Genomic DNA, 19613 nt, shown 5'->3' with positions numbered 1-19613 from the left:
TTTTTCTGTGGTGCAGCAATCCAAACCTCTAGCTAAAATCCCAGTCTCAATGGAAAAGGAAGAGCCTGTCTTTCCCATGAGGCTGATGCTCTCCAGGCTCTAAACTTCACCTCTTTCCAGAGGGTAGTTTGCTATTTAAAGGTAATCCTCCCATTAGTTTTTATTTAATTCTTACTCGTGTGTTTCAAGCCGTGTGTGTCTGTTTACAAAAGTTTCTTGAGCATCCACTGTTAATTCTTGGGAATAGACCCTGGCTCTGCACATTCACCGAGGCCTAATTAAGTAGAAAATATTAATTTATCATGAGATCTGGTACTGGCTCCTGGAGCTGTGCTCACACAGCACGGGCAGGACGGACAGGGATCCCGCTCACACAGCACGAAGCAAACCCGAAGCAGAGCAGCTGCGAGAACAGCCAGCTGTAACAATGCAGGGTGGAACACGAACACTGTCTGTATTTTACCCGAAATAAAAGTAGGGAGAAAGGAAAGTTAATGGTCACTCCGATATTCCAAGGAAAATAATCTGTCCCCCATTTCTAGGGCAACACTGCCAGTGTTCATACCAGGAGAAAACAAGGCAGAAATAGTGCTGTGAATTGCAGTAATTAAGCTTAACGAGCTGGGTGCCAATCTGTTTGCAGAAAGCCCTGCCCAGGGCAATCCACCTTCACTACGGACACAGCCTCTCAAACCAGCTTTAAAAGTAGGCTCCGGATTTCCCGCTCTGGTTTGTAACCAGCTACTTTAGAACTATTTGCACTTACTATCGAAAATTCCTCCTAACAAAGGATGCCACAATTGCAACGAGAATGTACTGATTTCTTCTGAGATTCCTGCTGTAGTAAATCTGATGCTTTGGTGAATAATACCTTGTTATTTTTATAGTATTACAGGTATTTTGACTCACGGGCACACCTGCCTCTCTGACTGCAGATACCATATGCTTTCTCTATACTGTCTTGGCATGGGTAATTTTTGGGGGTGACTTCCTGTAACTGTGCCTTAAACACTTCCAAAAGTGACTCCTGGTTTATGTCCAACCACACCAAACTTTCATCGAGGAACTCTTTTGTTACCAGCTTATGTTAAAGGAACTATTTCACTCCTTGCCTGGAGTACAGCTGCTGAATCACTGGGAAATGAGAGGCAAAGCCCCCAGTCCAAGTAGTTTGACTGTTTTCCAAGGAAGGGGTCCAAGGAAAGCTTTTCCACAGTGGCACAAATGCCATCCAGGTTTAAACAAGGGCAAGAGGAACCTCTGTGCTGTGCACATCACACAGGCTGCACATGAAATAATTCCTTTGTGGGCAGGGTGCTGGGAAACTCAAAGGAAAGGTGATGTGGTTGTCTAAGCAAGAGGGGGAAGGGGGGAAGAGGGAGAAAGCATCTTGAAATTCCAAAGCCTCTTGAAGTCATCACAAGAGAAAGGTTTAAGTAGAAGCAAATAGCTTTTCACCTCTAGATCACTCGATTCCTGTGAGTCACCATCTAACAAAGGCCAGATCACAGCCCTCTGCTGGAATCAGATCTCTGTTGAGCTGCCCTATACCCGTGGATTCTATTACTTTAAAGATCCAACAATAAGGGAATAAACTGAGGAAATAAAGATTAAAGGAATTACAGAGGAATTTAGCATTTGCAAGGCAGTAAGGCACGTTCAGATGAGGCCTGATCAAATAGTAGTAATGAAAGGATTAAAACATTTGCGAGAGCTTTTGAAAAATCAAGTCCACACGACTCTGCACTTGCAGGCAAATAAAAGCACTGGCATGTAGAATCATGCCTGGAAGATTAAAACTTCTGGTGGCAGCTGTAGAGACTTCAGTCAGTTGCATTTGAACAGGCAGCCGAGTTATCCAGGGACACAAACTGTGTCACACCGTCGGAGGCACTAAAAGCACCCTCGGGAAAGGCAGTTTGAAACCCCCAAGAGCCAGACCCCGGCAAACACGGAGCAGGGAGACAATGACCCGTTTAAGAGCAGAGTGGTTACTCTGACAACTGCAACCCAGCATCAGAACAGCAAAGCTGGGTCAAAAGGTGGTCCACACCTTCCAGGTTGTATCACACCCAGCTTAGTTCACAGTCAGTCAGATTGTACCTTCGACTGAAGGGAAATAACTGCTGGGGGTGGGGGGGTGCCTGCCCAGTATCAGTTCCACAGCCAGGGTCGAGTCAGCTCACACAGCAGCACCACATTTAAGGCAAGTGCTCCAAGAACTGCTGATGTGGACACAGAAAATCGTTTCCCTTCCATCCAAGTTTCAACAAGATGGTCCAGAAATCCACCTTAGTACTGATTTTATAAGGCAGATGGAGGGCATCTTCCCTCAGGGACCATTAGCCCAGCCCAGAGTTCATCCATCTGTCCCTGTCCATTCTCTTTCCAAAGGGCTCCCAAACAGCTCAGAACAGACAGTGCTTCCCATGGGAAGCAGCTGGGGCAGCACAGGAGTGCTGGGCTCTCAGTGGGGCAGGGCTGGTACAGCCCCCCAGTTCCCCCACCTGAAAGGTTTGGCATCACCAGGGGGATTTCTGACCCTATTCCAAGCAGGATGGTTACCCAGGCTATTTACAGCTAAAACACCCAGCTACTTCCACAGACAGAGGGAAGAGCAGATTACCTGAGAAAAGGGGGAGGGATATTATTTCATGCAGAAAAACCAAGCTGCCCTTCCACATTCTGTGTCCCTGAAAACTTGGACCTTCATTCTGACTCTGACAGGGATCATTCCAGATCTCCCCCCCTCAAAAAAAAAAAAAAAAAAAGTCTCCTTTCAGGCTACCAGATGTACAGCCTGGTAATTCAGCAGTAACTGTCCTGGGGTATTTATCCCTCTGAACTCAGCTCTGGATCAATCCTGCCTCTTTGAAGCCAGGAAAGGAACAACAATTAAATATTTCAATCCCCTCTGCTGGGCTGTGGTGATGACTTTGCCTGAAATACTATTCCCATTCCCAGAGCTCCTGAATCCACGTCTCTCACACCTGCTGCCTACCACCTGAAGCAGCACTAATGCACCTTTCCCCTGACATCAATAAACAAATTTGCTCCAGTTAGTTTACAGGGAAGGCCTGCCAAGCTTTCTGGAGTGGATCAGCACGGCTGCAGGTAACCAAAGAAAGCAATGCAGCTCAAGGAGAACCTCTCCACAGAGACCTGCAACACACATCTGAACTCTGCTGTCAAAGATAAAAGGCGATTCTTGGCTCTCTGGCAATAATTATTTTTTAGCTCTGATCATTCTTGCAGGTATTAAAATCAATACCTAGACTGACTGTAGTAATCAAAATAGAGCAAAAGCTGAAACCTCTTTCTTTGGCAGCACCAAAATCAAGCAAACTTCATTTTTTTTTTCCAGCAAAACTTAAAAAATTATTATTTGGATTCCTCTCAGTCTTGATTTTTAGTACAGTTTATATAACAATGGTAAAATAATTTTCATTTCTACTAAAAGTGACGTCCACTACTGCCACGTCAGAGACCACTTTTGCTCAGGCTGCCTTCCATCATCACCCTTATCTCCCATTTTGGGGCTTCCAATCCCACTGTGCCAAGAAAACAAACCTGAGCTCTTCTGGAAGCCTGTGCTGAGCGACCATGGCACTGAGGATGTAACACAGCACGGGAAGAAACCCTCGGTGTAAAACCAGTGCTGGGGCTCATCCTCAGCCAAACAGTCCAACTTCTCAGAAGCTTCTTAACCAGCTGCAAGGAATCACCTTTTAACTGGCAACTCCAAACCAGGCTGAAGATTGAAGATAACCTAACACCAGCCCTACAAACTCGTCAGACACGCTGCACACCTTGGGAGCCGAGGCAGAGAGGTGGCACAGCACATCCCAGGGGACAGCAAGTCCCAGCAGAGCCCGGATTTGCATCAGGGGAATTCTCGCAGCGCCTGCAGCGCTGGTTAAAACCTCAGCGCCTCCAGCTGTGCTCCCCATTCCTCCCCCGAGGGGATTTTTCTCTCCATCACAGGAGAAATGTGTCACCACATCAGAGCCAGCCTGGTCCAGCCTGGCACAGCACCTCAAACCCCTGGCGAGGGCAGGTTTGTGCGAATGAGCCAAAACCATTCATTGCAAAAGCCAGAGTATGGGTGGAAATTCCCCTCTTCAGGACAGAAGTTCCTGTCCTAAGGCAAACACAGCAATGTCAAACCACTCCAGGTCTCAGAACACAAGTTTTGGAGCTCAATTTCTGCCTATCTCCTACACCAGTTATACTTTACCCAGCACTCCTTACAGGAGTTGGGTTCCATTCTCCATAGGAGCAACTTTACTATCTCAGCCAGGTAAGGAAATCAAACCACCTCTCTGCAAGCCCAAAATGTGACTGAACGGGGAGCACAAGCTGCAGAACTCTCTTCCTGAAGAAATACAGAAGTCTTTTCCCTTCTGTTGTTCCAAACATTCTGTTCAAGCACTTCAAGCAAAGCGAATTCCTTGCAAGCTCCAGAAAGCATCACATAGATCCCTTTGGCTGAAATTGGCCATTCATGACAACCTTTCACTTATATATATAATTTCCCAAAGAGAAGGATAAATCAGGCTTCCCTTTGTGAAGCACAATACGATGAAAATACGTAAAAACTGCCAAACAGCTATTTTTATTTCCTAAATAATAATGAGATACATAAAGTCTAGAGAGAATTTAGAAAAACACAGGAAAAAATCCAACAGTGTGCCCTTTTTTCACCTTCAATCCCTTCAGCAAAGACGTGTTCAGCGGCTGCAATAATGATCTGCACAGATCAATAATCTTGCTGAAGCCATGGGAAGGTACAGCTTATTGGCTGTTTGGTAAGGAGGCAGAAAACAAGGATGCAGCAGCTCTTCTCCTGCCACAAGAGTGTGGGACACAGAGAAGTGACAGCTTTCAAAACCTCACTGCAAAATGTGCTCTGAGTGCACAGTCCAAGACCTTGTGCTTAGGCCTGTCACCCACCATGTTTTCTGCTCTTCGGTGATGGATTTAGCTTCTCACTAATAGAATCATTTTCCCAATATGCTCTTGCCAGAAGGAGCATGTCCTTTAAAAAAGCAAGTCTGGATGTGTTTTCTTGCCATTTGTGGTTGGTCTGACAGTCTGTGTCTGCAAGGCTTCCTAAGGCAGATTGCCCAGCTTGGGCAGGCTCAGCCTCTCAGTTGCCTCACATGTTAATATTCAGAAAAGGCAAAAGGGAATAGGAGAGAACGAAGGAACGAGGCAAACCAAGATAAATTATGATAGTGTACTGAGCATTTCCACCTGCAGAAGCACCACGGGCAGAAACCTCCCAGCACCCCTCTGACACAGCTGTTCTCATTCTACCTGTTAGAGAACTGTGCAGCCTTTGCCCTGGTTTTTACTACCAGGTCCACTCCCAGAATTCCCAGATCCCTGTTTAGTGGCACAGCCTAAGGAAGTGCCTAAGACAGGGGGAGATCCAAACAGGCACTGTTACAGCAAGCTGGTTAAAAAAAGCAAGAAAACCCCAACCTCTAACAAAGCCTTTGGGACCAGACAGATGCACTTGGGGATGCTAAAGCTGCTGGTTCACATCACCGTGAGGCTGCTGTCAGTCAACTTAAGTGTCAGGGCAATCAGAGGAGGTTCTTCATGACTGGAAAAAAGCCAAATGTCATACCTGACTTCCAGAAGGCTGAGGAGCAGGATACAGGAATTTATCCACAGGATGTTCAGCCTAACTTCAGTACTAATGAAAATAGGGAACAAAACCTTTTGGAATCCATTATCAGCACCTCAGAGAAAAAGAGGTGATTGGACAGTCAGCATAGACCTAGTAAGGGCAAACAGTGGTTAAAAGAGTCAACCTAGTCAACAGCTGGCAAGAAAGGAAGTGCTGGTGGTCCTCAGAGACAAGAAGCTGCCCCTGACTCAGCAGAGCCTCTGGCAGTGCAGAGAGAGAACACACCCTGCTGTGGGACAGGCACAACCTATGGACTGGGGGGTCTGATCACGGCCCTCTAGCTTGGCATGAGACTCAGTCGAGTACCATGTCTGGTTTTGGGCTCCCCAGGACATGAAGGATTTGCAGGACTGACACACTGGGAGCAAGTCCAGCAAGAGGACAATCAGGGTGCCCAGGGTATGTACGTGATGAGCAGAGGCTGAGACAGCTGGTGCCTCCAGCCTGAAGAAGAGAAGGCAGTGGGAACTGAAAGCACATGGCACCTGGGACAACCCAGCAGATACTGGAAATGTGGCAAAACTGGAAGTGTTAGATTTAGCCTGGCAAAATATTCAGTATCCTAATGCTCATTGGGAAAGCATTCAGACAAACAAAGACTGATCCACCCACAAGTCATAGGAGATGAAAAATTACACTCAGCTTCCAAGAGTAATACAGCAGGAAACAAAGATCAGTGAGGACTGGCTTGTGTGTGAACCTCTAGTGAGCAGCTGGGATGCTGTTCTGCAGTAGCCCAGGAAAAAATTTGCCCACAAATACAGGAATAGCCAGCATGCCTACATGGTCCAGCCAAAGCTGAGGAACTTGTTTCCAGCTGAGATCAACAGCTGATGCTTAGAGCATAAAAACAGGGCAAGTATGCAGCATTCTGGCCTGGAATGCTTCCCTAACCTATAGGAATTTGCAGCATATGGGTTCCTAGAAATAGAAAGGTAGCTTTGCTAAATTACTTTGATCAAATTTAACATACATAAATCTTCTTTCAGTTACAACTACAACAGTGAGTTCCAACTCACAGCTTTAGTCAATATTAAAGATGAAACCACAGATGTAGAGAGGGGCACAAGACAGTTTTGATTTTCTTTCTTTGTACTTTTCCTAATAGGTCCTAACTTTCAGTGTTCTCTCTCTGTAACTGACCTGAAAGCTGAAGGTTTTCATGAGGCCATCTGGATTATTTCATTATCTCCTCCTTTAGTGAAAAATGCTGGTTCAGAGAGCAACACTACACACGTGAGGCTCCCTCACATCATCCCCATGTGCATCACATTTAATTTATTGACACGTCATTTTGGCTACAAGTTTCCCATTCTCAGTGTTGCAGCTCTCTGCAGCTGACATTCCCTTTTATGATCTCAAAATAATTATGTCAACAAGCCTTCTCATCCCATTGTATGCCTCATTTTCTAAATCCTTTGTGAACACTGAACAGCCTGCTGGAGACACAGCCAGCACCTGAAAGACTTCTTCCCCAGCCTCTTGCTCAGGAGCACATAAAATCTTTGGGATCCCAAGAGGATGAAGGAGCCAACACTGCACTTTTACACTTTGCAGGCCTGCCATGGAGCATATGTGAATACGTGACTTTTAGCAGCCTGGCATGAGCACATCCACAGTGCTTAAGCTGGGGGAGAATCAGCCCAAAATAAAAATAAAAGTACTGACAGTCCCACCCTTGATACAAGCCTCTGTTTCTTTCTTCTGTAAAAAGAAATACTGTTTTGTCTTAGTAACAACGGATAGCAAAAATTGTTGTTTACAGTCTGGCAATTATCGTAATAGTTTTGCAATCCCCCAAGGTCCTGCTACAGGGAGTGAGCTGAGCCCCGGGTGAGCCCGGGGTAGACTCTCCCCCCCCCCGTGCACGTTCCCCGCAGACTGTCCTGCATTTGTGTTCCTGGCGAACCAGAGCAGCCTGGGAAATTCTCGCAGGTCCGGCTGCCCAGGCAGGCGCAGCCCAGCAGGGAACTCGCACCAGTCGCAGCGTCGCTGCGAAATCATCCCCATCAGAGCCGGGCCCGGCCGCGCGTCCTGCAGCATTTCGCCGCCCCGCTGAAGTACAGAACCAAGGGCAAACGCGCCCTTCTCAGACCGGTTTTCCCCCAAGCCATATTTACACTGCGACAAAATGAATGCTACTGAAGCCCAAAAATACCTGCACTGAATATAAATATATTATGAAATAGGTTTAAACTCTGCCCTAAAGCACTTGCTGATTGGCTGCCAATGATGTCACACAGCCCCAAAGCCCAATAAAGGGGCCGGGCTAGCGGGGCTCGGTCCGGTGTGTGCCCTGCCCGCGGCGGGAGCGAGGCACTATAACCACACCAGAACCGCACCACCACTGCTCTGTAACCGCACCACACCTGCACCAGAGCCACACTGGAACTGCACCGGCACCGCACAATAACCCCACCATCACTGCACCATAACCACACCTCACTGCAACCACCCCATAACCTCACCACAACCGCACATTCCCGCAGGCAGCCCAACCCCCGTGCCCTCAGGGTGCCCTGCGGGGCTGGCTGTGCTCACAGACAGACCCCAACGCGCTGAACTGAGCATTGTTTGCTTGGAGAGAAGCTTCATAAAGGGTACAGTAAATCACTGTCAGTTTTTAGGTATTAAAGATACACTTGTGCATATTCAGAGCAATTAGTCTGGTCTTTCCTAGCACTTGTGACCTTACATTTCAAGTCAAAGGTGAGCTAAGTATGGTCCCCTGTCCTTTCTCAACAGGAACTTGGCCTTCAGTCCTGTTTGAACAAACTGCCATAAGTGAGGAACATTTTGCACAAGCCCTAACAAGACTAAAATCTACAATTTTACAGAACTCGAAAACTAATGCCAGAAATATCAAATAAGCCTTTAAAACATCCTATATTGACACCAATTGCTCATACAGTAAAATATGTTAACTCTTCCTGTGCCCTCAGGTTTACAGGTTGCCTGACAAGGAAGCCTGGTTTGCAGTTTTAGGTAGTTCTTGCAAACAGAGCATTCCATGCAGAGGGGAAACTTGCTGTGTAAAATACCAAGTGGGTGTGATGTTTAGTTACCATCAACCAGTATTTGTTTCTTGCTATGAATATGATTCCAGGAGCTGGCTCAGTTTCAGATGCTATGACATAGAGAGCACGTGTAGTAAGGAATCTTATGCATGACCTGCAAACGTTCTGAACTCGATCACCATATTTCCAGGCCATTTTTCTGACAGGAGGGGTTAATTCATATATAGCAGCCCACTGAACAGCTAGCACTCATACTTTCAAAGCAAGAGCAGAAGGAAACCACAGAGAAATATGAAAATGTTTCCTGATTTGCTACGTAGTACTTTGTTTTTCAAATCCTTATCTGAGGTTTAAGAACATTCAATAGAAATTAAACCACATGGTCAAATATGGAGCAACCATAAGGTGTATGGTGCTCAAAGTCCAATATAGAATCCAATACAGAATGGTCTGGGTTGGAAGGGACCTTAAAGAGCATCCAACTACACCCTTTGCCATGGGCAGGGGCACCTTGCACTAGCCCAGGTTGCTCCAAGCCCCGTCCAACCTGTCCTTGGACACTTCCAGGGATGGGGCAGCCACAGCTTCTCTGGGCAACCTGTGCCAGGGGCTCCCCACCCTCACAGGGAAGAGTTTCTTCCCAATAACCCATCTAACCCTTGTCCTGTCACTCCAGGCCATTGTACATAGTCCCTCTCCATCTGTCTTGTAGACTCCCTTCAAGTAAAGGCTGTGTGTTTCTATCCACTCTTGCTCCTTCTGGCTTTCTTTGCAGTTTCGTATTAATGGCAAAAATGCTGAAATCAGTCAAAGGAAAAAAAATCCACAAACTCAGTGTCTAGAAACCTCCTGCTTTCCTCGATTACTCCTAAAGGATCCCTTGACCGCTGAACCCAGCACATACCATTGGATATTTCGAGTGGAACAAATCCATTACCATGTAAACACTACTAGAATTGGGAGCCAGTGCCAGCCCCGGCTCCCTGTTCCCTGTTCCCGACTCCAGGCAGAGCTGCAGTCCGTGTGTTCACACTCACCATCTGCTCGGCTGCGTTTCTTACCACAAGGGAAAAATGTGACTGCTGAGTAAAGACTCTTCAAAAACGAAAGGGGAGAAACCTGACCTCGCTGAGCCATAGACCGCGGGGTTATTTTGATTTCCCTCACACCCGCACGCACGCACTCGCTCTGTCTCGCTGCTCAAACCAAAAGCACCTGTGCAAAACGGCCTTTTCAGCTATTGTTGCCTTGGAATGGCGACACTGGGAAATCAGGAAGGAAAAGGCAGTGCCCGTGGGTGTGTGTGTGTGCGGGAGCGAGGGAGCTGCTCGGGGAGGGGCGGGGCAAGGCCGTGCCGGCGGGCGGGGCGCAGGGATGAGCAGGGATGATCGGGGATGCGCAGGGATGAGCAGGGATGCGCGGGGATGAGCAGGGATGCGCGGGTGCCCGCGGGTCCGCAGGGAGCCACTGCTCGGCGCGGCACCCGGAGGCTGCGGAGCAGCAAAGCGCCTTCCCCGCAGCGCCACGACACCAACCCAGAGTGCCCGAGGCCGCGGAAAAGGGTCCGGCCGGCAGGGATGAGGCCGGTGATGGAATGTGCTCCGTTTTGTCAAACAGGCAATGGTTAAACTCATTCTTTTCAAAAATCAGCTTGAAAATAAAACCCGCTTACTTCTTACCCCCTGGAAAACTAGGGAATGTCAATATTTTGCCCCAAAGTTGTGCCTGGGACTTAGGGGATGCCAAGACAAGATGGTAGAAGCTTTGTTTTAGCTTTGACCAAGGTGGTGTTTCATTTGACATTCAGTGTGTACTTCTGAAAAAAGGACACTAGCAGGACATATTCATGCCACAAATATTTGAACAAAAGGTGTTCTTTACAGTTAAAAGCCCCTCATCTGGTCCCAGGTCCTTCATACTCCAAACTTGAGCCGTTTTACTTCCAGTCCAGCTCTTCACTCTGAACAAAGGAGCTCAGGTGTTTCTTGAACACACTTTGCATTTCCAACACCTCACTCACTCCCACATCAATGAAACCCATATGGTTAAGTATTACTACCCTCTGTTCCTTCCTTACTGCCCTTTTCCAGATACTTGAATTCACTTTATGAGTAGCTTTCCCTGTACTACAAAAAGTTGCAGAGATTTTATTAACCCCTTTGACAATTTTGAGGACTCCTCTAAAATTGCTTATTTCCTTGAGACCGTTTTGACACGAGGAACCAGACGAGTGTCTCCTCTGCAGCATTCAAGTTCCTATTTTCAAACGTATATTGGTCCAAGATCACCCCTTTTACAGCCTCCCACTTAAGAGCTTCTTCAAGAATTAACGTGGCAGACTGCATACATTACACTGGAAGCTCAAAGACAGAACAGCTTGCATGAAGACAGTTGCAGTGATTTTCAACCCCCGTTGATCCCCAAGTATAAATGATGAACTTTTTTTTTAAAGCAAAATGTTTATAAACTGATAATAATTTTAAAGGTTAATTTTTTTTCTTTTTCTGTGCAGAATTAAAAATAGGAACAAAATAAACACGGAAGTTTTTGCTTTTGTCACACTGAGACCACAATTTCCACAGACATTCCTCTGGTGGGACACTGTTCCAAAAGTGTATATTGCATGGTTGCAGCACTAAGTGGAAGAGCATAACGTGCTGTGGAGACAATAACCCACAGAAATTTGGTAAAACAAAGTTCCCAACAAGGTCACCACAACTGTGGCTGGCAAGAACATAAATTCTCAGTGTATAGAAGTCCATTTAAGATCTTTAACCCCAAACATCATGCAATCTGCAGGGTGTTTCTTCATCTAATTTAACTAGAATTTTACATTCAGCTAGAATTTAACGTGTAGCTGGTAGAGCATAAACTGAGAAAAATAGCATAACCAAGGAAACCCTGAAACAAGGAACAGAGTCATCCTTTTCTAGTAAGGGAATTGCAATATTTTGGGAAACGTGGTTAATGCCTCTTAACACTAGCTGTACAAACAGCACCTGTAACAAAGCAACTGGGATGCTGCCAGAAAAATCCAGGCAGGTGATTCTGCTGAGAAAGGGACCCAAGAGCATCTTTCCCAGCACATGCCCTGCTGGCCCTGGGGTGTTCATGGCAGAGACACAACAGCCAAGGTTTAGCTTTTATTCTTTTGCTGCTTTGGGGTTTTTAAGAGCTGACAGCAGCACAGCCCAGGTTTATGAACAGGAGCCCTGATGGGTGAGTATTTCACACGTGTTGTTTTGTAACACTGAGCACACCCAGCCCTGTCTGACAGTATAAATACAGCACAGAGCTCGTAGGGGCAGAATTGCAAGCACAGACAGGGAAGCTGGCCCAGCTGCAGCCATCCCCATTGCCCAGGCAGTCACATGCAGGCACTTCCATCCTTACAGCAGGAGTGCAGGAACGTGAAAAGGGAGGTGAGGAGATGTTCCTGCCATTGACTGGTGCCAGCCAATACCTGCTCTGTGAGTAATTCACTCTAACTCTGCACAGGGAATGTTATGTAAAACACTGCTGAAGGAAGATGTTTCCCTGCCTTCCCAGAGCCCAGTGACCGTGCACTGCAGAGAGCATTTCAAGCTGAACTAACCAATAGTCCCTGGCACTGACTCAGAGGAGGAGCTCTGGTTCCTGCTCACTGGCACAGATCAGACCAGTTTACAGAAAGGCAGCATTTTACAAATCTTTACATATGTAGCCAGAAACATTTGTCAGTGAGATGCAATTATAGCTTGAAGACAATTCCTATGACAGAGAAGTGATGAGAGCACTAATGAAGGTGCCTTTCTGACAAATCAAGTTTTCCTAAGTGTCTTTATTCATTCATTTGATCTCAGTACTGGAATTTTGCAGCAGGAATTGGCTCGATCTCTTTCAAAACATAAAGGGCCTAATCCCTCCCATTAGAGAACAGGAAGTCAGAAGCCAATCTTAGCACTGATTAAAAAAAGGAATCTGGATTGTTATTTTAACTTCTTTGCTGCACATAAATGATAAAATGTGTTGTTTTTTTTTTCTGCTGCCATTGCAGCACAATGACTCAATTAAAAGCTGATTTTCCCCAAAGTGGCACCTGTTTATACAAGAGCCTCTTTGCCTCAACTCTTCCCAGAGAGCAGAGGTGACACTGCCACGTCCTCCCATGGCTGTGTCTGTAACTCAGCACATGAGCTGCATGTAGGTGTCACTGTGCTGTCCTGCTCTGCACAGTCTGACAAGGACCTGTCTAACAATGTCTAGTGCAAAGAGGTTTTACACCTGCTCTAAGTACAGTCCAACAGAACTGGTCCACGTGGGAATAGGTTGTATTTTGTATTTTGACTTCTGCTCATGCCCACTTAAAAACTGCAAACTGTCTCAGCGTTGTGACAGCTGAAATCTTGACTTCTGGGCCTACTGCATCCCCTCCCTGAATGTTCCCATTTTCAAGTGGTCATTTTCTCAACACAGAACCAGTGTGACCTTTCTGGGGCTGCCAAAGCAGTTAATGCATCAGTCCAAGGACTGGATTAACTTCAAGCAGAGCTGCAGGTAAAACAAGCTGAACATACCCTCAAAGTCCTTAACATCAAACATTTTAGCGCGCGCCAGATTTTATTTTCTCCATTATTAAGAAAATGGCTTGTAGCATTCAGCACTTGAAAATTAATGAATTTTAAATATGAACATAGTACACCCCCAGTTTTGAAATACTCTGCTCTATTTTCTCTCCTCTCATCTTTCCCATCTGCTATGGCTGAGTATTAATTTAACAAATATTTTTCTTCGAGGCTGTCAGAAAAATCTCATAGCACTTTGGAAACACCAAACATTATCTTGTGAGGTAAATTAGGACACAAAGAAGTAGCGTGACATATATGTGATCACACATTGTCAGCGGCAAAGACAGTAACAGAAATTCCAATATGTGCTGCTTCGGAGTCCTCAAGAAGAGGAACTGCTAATATATAGCAAAGAGTGAGGCTGACACCTACATCAAGTTACACTTGAAGGCTGATCTGCAAAAGTTAAAAAATGCAAAGTCTCAGTATAGGAAAGATTTCTTATTCCCGTGATTTATTTTTGATAAGACACAGTTTGCTGTCTTCTACACTGAGCAAAACAAACTCTACACAGCTCCTGACTCCTCCTGAGCTTTCTTCTCTCTGAGAATCAATCTCCTATCAGTCTATGGAGACTGCAGCCAGAAGGCTGGGATTCCACATCCACACTTTACACCAGCAGCCACTGGAAAGGACTTAAGTACAGGTCTCTCAGTCTAACTCATCAATAATTTCTGCTCATTACTGAGCTCAGCTGAACCAATAAAGTAACACAGAGAATGCTTCATATTCCACTACCAATTTCCCACTTCAATTTCTGAGACTCTACCCCAGGTACCAGGAAAAACCATTAGCCAGCACCTCAGCCCAGAGAAGCCAGCAAACCCCACCTCAGACAAGCAGTTGTCGTTGTAGAGGTTACAACATCAGGAGAAAGAAGTACACAGTAAAAAGCCTCCAGAAAAGTTATCTAACTTTTTCTTCAAAAGAGATTTTTTGGAGGTTATGATTTTACAAGCCTTTCCCTGCAATTATACAAGGGTTAAAAATTACTCTAAAAATAAATATTTGACGAGATTTTCAGCCAATGACATTGAAAGAAAATTTCTAGCTTTAAGAAAACACCAGCTATCACAAGCTGCAGAACAGCAAGAGCTGCTAACGTTCAGCTTTCTTCCATTGGGAGATACTGGTGTTTTCTTTAAACTCCACATGCTGAAGTTTTCTAAAATAGATTTCCTGTCCTTTCTCTGAGATTGCTGCACCCCATTCAGCCAGGGCACAGATAACATCTTTGAATGAAAAGATTTGAAATCACAGTTTCTCCCATACAAAGTTCAAGCTTTACAGCAGAAAAGCTTTTCTCCCACAGAGCCGCAAACTTCACAAGAGAAAGTTCCTTCCTCTGCTCTGTTCCCTCTGGAGGTTTTATATTCTTAGAACCCGTCACACTTACCCAGGCATGTTTGTAATTTATATTTAGTACAAGGTCCTTTCTTCTCAGCCCACCTCTGGATATTCCAAACACAAAGAGTGAATCCTGGTTACTCTCTTCTCTCCTATGGATTAGATCCCTCTCCCAGCATTACTGTGCACTGGAAGTGTTTGTGAAACAAATCTCTGAATACCCAAAAAAACCACAGTGAAAGATGTAAAAAAAATTATAAGATTTTGAAATCTAATTGCAGAACACTGAGAAGGAGATTTCCCTTGCATTTAGAATGGCATCCTCATTTAATTAGAAGAGGAAAAAAATGTAGCTGAAATAAATACACACTCTGTTCAGAGAGGGGCACTCAAACTTCTTTACCCTGTCTGATCAAGGCTATAGAGAGAAGATACCCACGTTGGACACTATGATTACGATGTAAACTCACCTACAGATATTGTCAGGACAGCCTTAATTTTCCCGTGGCAAGAGATGTTGAAGGGGCACCTCTGCAATGATGTCCTGCAGAACACGGGGAAGGGATGGACAATCGCAAACAGATTTGGCACAACCACTTGGTTTCACTTCGAGTCAGTTAAAACCGGTTTTAGACGTTACACAATTTCTCTGCTCCTGTTTTCATTCACTCCTCCCAGAGGCACACTCGCCCTCAGTTGACACAAATGTTACCACACTACTCACTAACCATGGGGAGGGCAGACAGCCAGTGACACCAGCTTCCCTCTGCTGGGATGCAACGAACACCAGAGCAGCCACAGCAGGACAGGGCAGCTCAGAGATCTCTGCTATGGCACGAGACAACACCCAGCAATTTAAAATGGGTACGTCTGCACCGCATGTGAGACTTGAATTTTTGGTTGCAAATGGTTTCACACATACTCCTTCAGGTCACAAAACAGATTAACATTATTAGCATAATTATTAACATTGAAACCACAACTAATGCTTTTCAGCTACCATTTTTAATTGTAGAATCCACAGCAATAAATTACTCAGTGATGTTCCAAAACCATAAACACTTATATGTGCTGAACCATGGGTAAACACACTGATTTAAAAACAAACACAAGACAATAGAGGGCCATAAACATCTGAGTGCTCCATATAAAATCCTGGACAGTTAACCCATAAACATATAAAGAGAAGGATGTAAATTTTCTAGTGAACAAACCTCCAGTTTATCAACTTTGGCACAGATGTGGTTCCTCTCCAGCACCTTGACTTTAATGAGTGGAATGGTCTCGTCCAGAGTCTCTGACATATCACTTCTGATCTGCATGAAAAAAAAGTAATTCACATGAGGATGAAGCCTGAAGATAAACACTACACTGTTTTTTTCATGTGAATACTTCAAAATACACCTATTCAGAAAGTTATCACAAGGGCCTAATATAATAAACATTTTCTTTTGTTACCTACTGCAACCAAGCCTGTTTCTGGCATCCACAGGAGAGCCTGAACCTTATCTGAAGTCCTGCCAAGAGTTGTATTAGCAAGAATCACCCAATTTCCTATATAACACCTGCCAGTGCTTTGTTCAGTGGCAGCAAGATACATCTCCAAACAGCACTGCAGCTCTTGCAATGCACAGGCCAAAAGTGATGGATAAGCCAAGAACTGAGAATAACTCTCTGAAGGCAAAGATAAAAGCAAAACCAAGAAAACCTCCCCAGAACACCCAAAAAGTTATTCTAACCTGTAAAACAGGGCAGCAACACTGACAAGAGAAATGAGAGGCAGTAGAGCCCACTTCTATACAAGCTTTCTTTCTCAGCTGCAGTGGAGTAGAGGAGGTCTTGGTTCACTCAGGATTAAAGCTGTGCTATGATTTTCATAGACTTAAAGAATACAGAGGAATGAGGATCACTTCAGCTGAGATTTTTGTCCCAGTGACTGAGCTAGAAGATACTCTTCCCTTAACCTCATAGGAAAAAGCAAAGATCTTTTAGCTAGAAAGGAAAGAGCCTGGCATCGGGCTAATAGTGCAGGGAATTTTCTGGGCATTTTCAGATTTAATGTAGAAGCTCAAATAAAGCATAAATGACTGCTGAAGATCATTTAATCCATGGACCATGCTTTATAAACTCTAACAGGTACTTAGACATTTTACTGATGATCATATGTCTCATTTGTGTGTGTTTGTTTTTAAGAAGTCATCTTTTAAAAACTAAGTATCAATGAAGCAATATACATATAAAATCACTCATAGTAAGATTTTATGGTACTTTTATTACCAGAATGAGTATATGCAGATCAAGTGCTTTTATAGTGCTCTAAGTGTTCTGTAATAGAAGATCAAACAGACATATCAAACAGTAGCAGCTTTCTACTGCAAACAAACCAATAGTGTCTCCTGTACTCCTGGTCTCAGCACTGCAGCCCCCAAATGTCCACTGGCCACCTCCCCAGCAGTGACATGACTGCAGCCCCAGACACTCCCTGGGACCTTTACTGTATGTCCCTTGTGTCCAACAGGATCTCTGTCAATGGAGCCACACTGATATTTCCTGGTGTAAAATAAAATACAGAATTAACACATAACAGAGGAGATGAAGCAGATGGACTCCAGGTTTGTTCTGTTGAATTCTTTTGGGTCAATGGTGGGCAGAAAAACTCTCCTCTATCATAAAGCACACGTGAAGAACAGATTGGTCATCTGAGGTCAGGTTCATATTCAGGCAAACAAATCCAGGTTAAAATCTGAGCCTGGAATTTCCAGAGAGAAGGTACAAACTTACTTGCTTGTGTTGGTCTCAGAAAGGACCTGGAAAAAACCACTCATAGTGAAATGCTACTGTAATGATTCTGATAACTAATGCAACTATGAACCAGAGTCTGGGGCAGAGCCAGAGCTCTGGTGCACAGAGCCAGTACAGAAACTACCACCACAATGTCAGAGCAGACATGGAACAAATTTAAACCATCTTTCTTCCAGGGTGAAAGAAAACGACCAATACAAGACACAAGAGAGCTGATCTGGCAGCAGCAGCCTGTGCTGAGGGGAAATGATATGCAAATATGATTCATGAAGAGCCGTTGTGCAGCAGTTTGCAGAACCACAGCGACAGCGAGTTCGAGAGGAGTCAGTGCATGACAAAGGAAAATTATTCTCTTGGTACAGCAACCTCTCATGAGCCAGAGAGAGCAGGACTGCCCTGAACCCCCCGCTATAAAACAAGATTTATTTCCCCTTGTGCAATGTATTTTACTTTCTCTTACCACAGATTTAGTCAAGTGCTCAGCATAAGCACCAGAGCATAGCAGTCCATGGGAAAAAAAGGATATTCCTCTTCCTAGAAAGGAGGGAGGAGGGAAGGTTTGACTGAGCTTGGTCTTCTAACTCAAATCAGCAAGACCAAGCCCAAGGAGGTGGCAAACCAACAGCACTGAAGTCAGTCTGGAGGCAGCACCAGCAGAGTAAGAATGATGAATGAGAACACAAAGCAGGGCCAGCACGCTGATGCAGGGCAGGCTCCACCATTTAACCAGGCACAGATTTCTGTTGTCTTGTATTTTATAGAAACTCTTATTTTTTCAGGAAAAGGAAAAAAAAGTAGCGAGAGCCAAAAGTGAAAGACACTGTGCAAATCCTAGTTGTCACAGGGACTTTTTGGAAAGGATTTATCTATATTCTTTCTCAGTCTTGGATCCTATGTTAACATAAAAGGCTCATAAGAAAAAGTAAGCACTATAAACTGAACAGCTCAGCAGTGAGAAGAGAGAAGGTTTGTTTGGAAGAGGTTGGTTTGTTTGGAAGTGAGCAAACCCCAGACACAGCGACCCAAATAAACCTCTTCCTCTCTTTTCACAGTGATGACACCAGGTTTCACACACAGGGCCTCAGGGAGCAGGTTCTGAAAGCACCACGAGACAAAGATGAGCCATCAGCAGCTGCTCTGGGGAACCATCATAAAGCAGGATTTATAAGTATATCCTGGAGCAAGTTCTGCCCGAAGTTCAGTGGCTTGAGAACCACTCCCCTGTGGTTCTGTCACAGGTGAGTATGCTGGAGGATCAAAACATGCATTAAAATAAAAAAAGTATCAATACAAGTAGATTTTGTATCCACCTGTAAATCCTCTTCAAGGACCAAGGGCCAGAGAAATGGAAACAGGGAATTTCCACACGTGACTAAACCAGTTGTACATGTCTGAGTAGGTATCTTTTCCAATCTTGCTTTAAGGTACACAGGAAGCCCAAAGAAGCCTATCTCAAAAGGTAACCAGCACTGACCCATGGAAATAAGAGGAGAACAGCATATACAAGAGGCTGGGGTAGGAAAGGTTGGCAAGAGAAGTCTCACAAGAGGTTTAAAAGCTCACAGGATCCATCTGAACAAGCCAATCATCTTTCCTACACCAGAGCCAGAAATGTGAGGTGCATGACTGGCCAATGGGAAAACACATGAGGAACATAAAAAAAACCTTAGCATAAGCTCCCAAATGGAAGAATTGAGTGAAGGAAGTTAATAGTAAATGAGAAAGAACACAATCAGCAGTCAAGAGCTATTGATTCAAAGCCCTGGCTTTGAGTAGGTGATGCTGTATCACCGAAGCAATCACTACCTTTCAGGAATGAACTCAAGGGACTTTTGGCTGAAGAAACCAAGCTCTTGTGTTCTACATTTTGCACAGACTAGATGTGCTGTACTAGAGAATCCAAAGACAAATCAAAAAATAGACTCTGAGGTTCACGTGCTCCTTTCCAGCTATTTTTGTCAAAAGATGAATGGAAAAAGAGCTGCTCCAGCAGCCACTAACACTGAGCCATTCTTACAAGGCAGCTCTTCTCCTCTGAAGTCCCCTGCTAATCATGTGAGATGTGAGCAGCCAAGCTTTTGTTTCTTTCCACTCTATGTCATTTCTTCTGGAAGCAACAATGCCTCCTTTCCATGAGCAAGA

General features: G+C 44.9%; 1 long non-coding RNA gene across 6 annotated transcripts in view; it reads right to left on the bottom strand.

Annotated features, from left to right (window-relative positions):
• Positions 1–19613, bottom strand: part of LOC116795193 — a 37577-nt gene that overhangs the window by 16803 nt on the left and 1161 nt on the right. For all 6 annotated transcript variants that reach the window (XR_004359989.1, XR_004359986.1, XR_004359987.1 and 3 more), the window contains exon 2: positions 15884–15985. This is a non-coding gene — a long non-coding RNA (uncharacterized LOC116795193). The remainder of the gene's footprint in view (positions 1–15883; positions 15986–19613) is intronic.

This window comes from Chiroxiphia lanceolata, chromosome 17 (assembly GCF_009829145.1).
Source record: "Chiroxiphia lanceolata isolate bChiLan1 chromosome 17, bChiLan1.pri, whole genome shotgun sequence".
NCBI classification, from domain to species: Eukaryota; Metazoa; Chordata; class Aves; order Passeriformes; family Pipridae; genus Chiroxiphia; species Chiroxiphia lanceolata.
The sequence above is the reverse complement of the archived record's forward strand: the minus strand, read 5'-3'. Positions and strand labels throughout refer to the sequence as shown.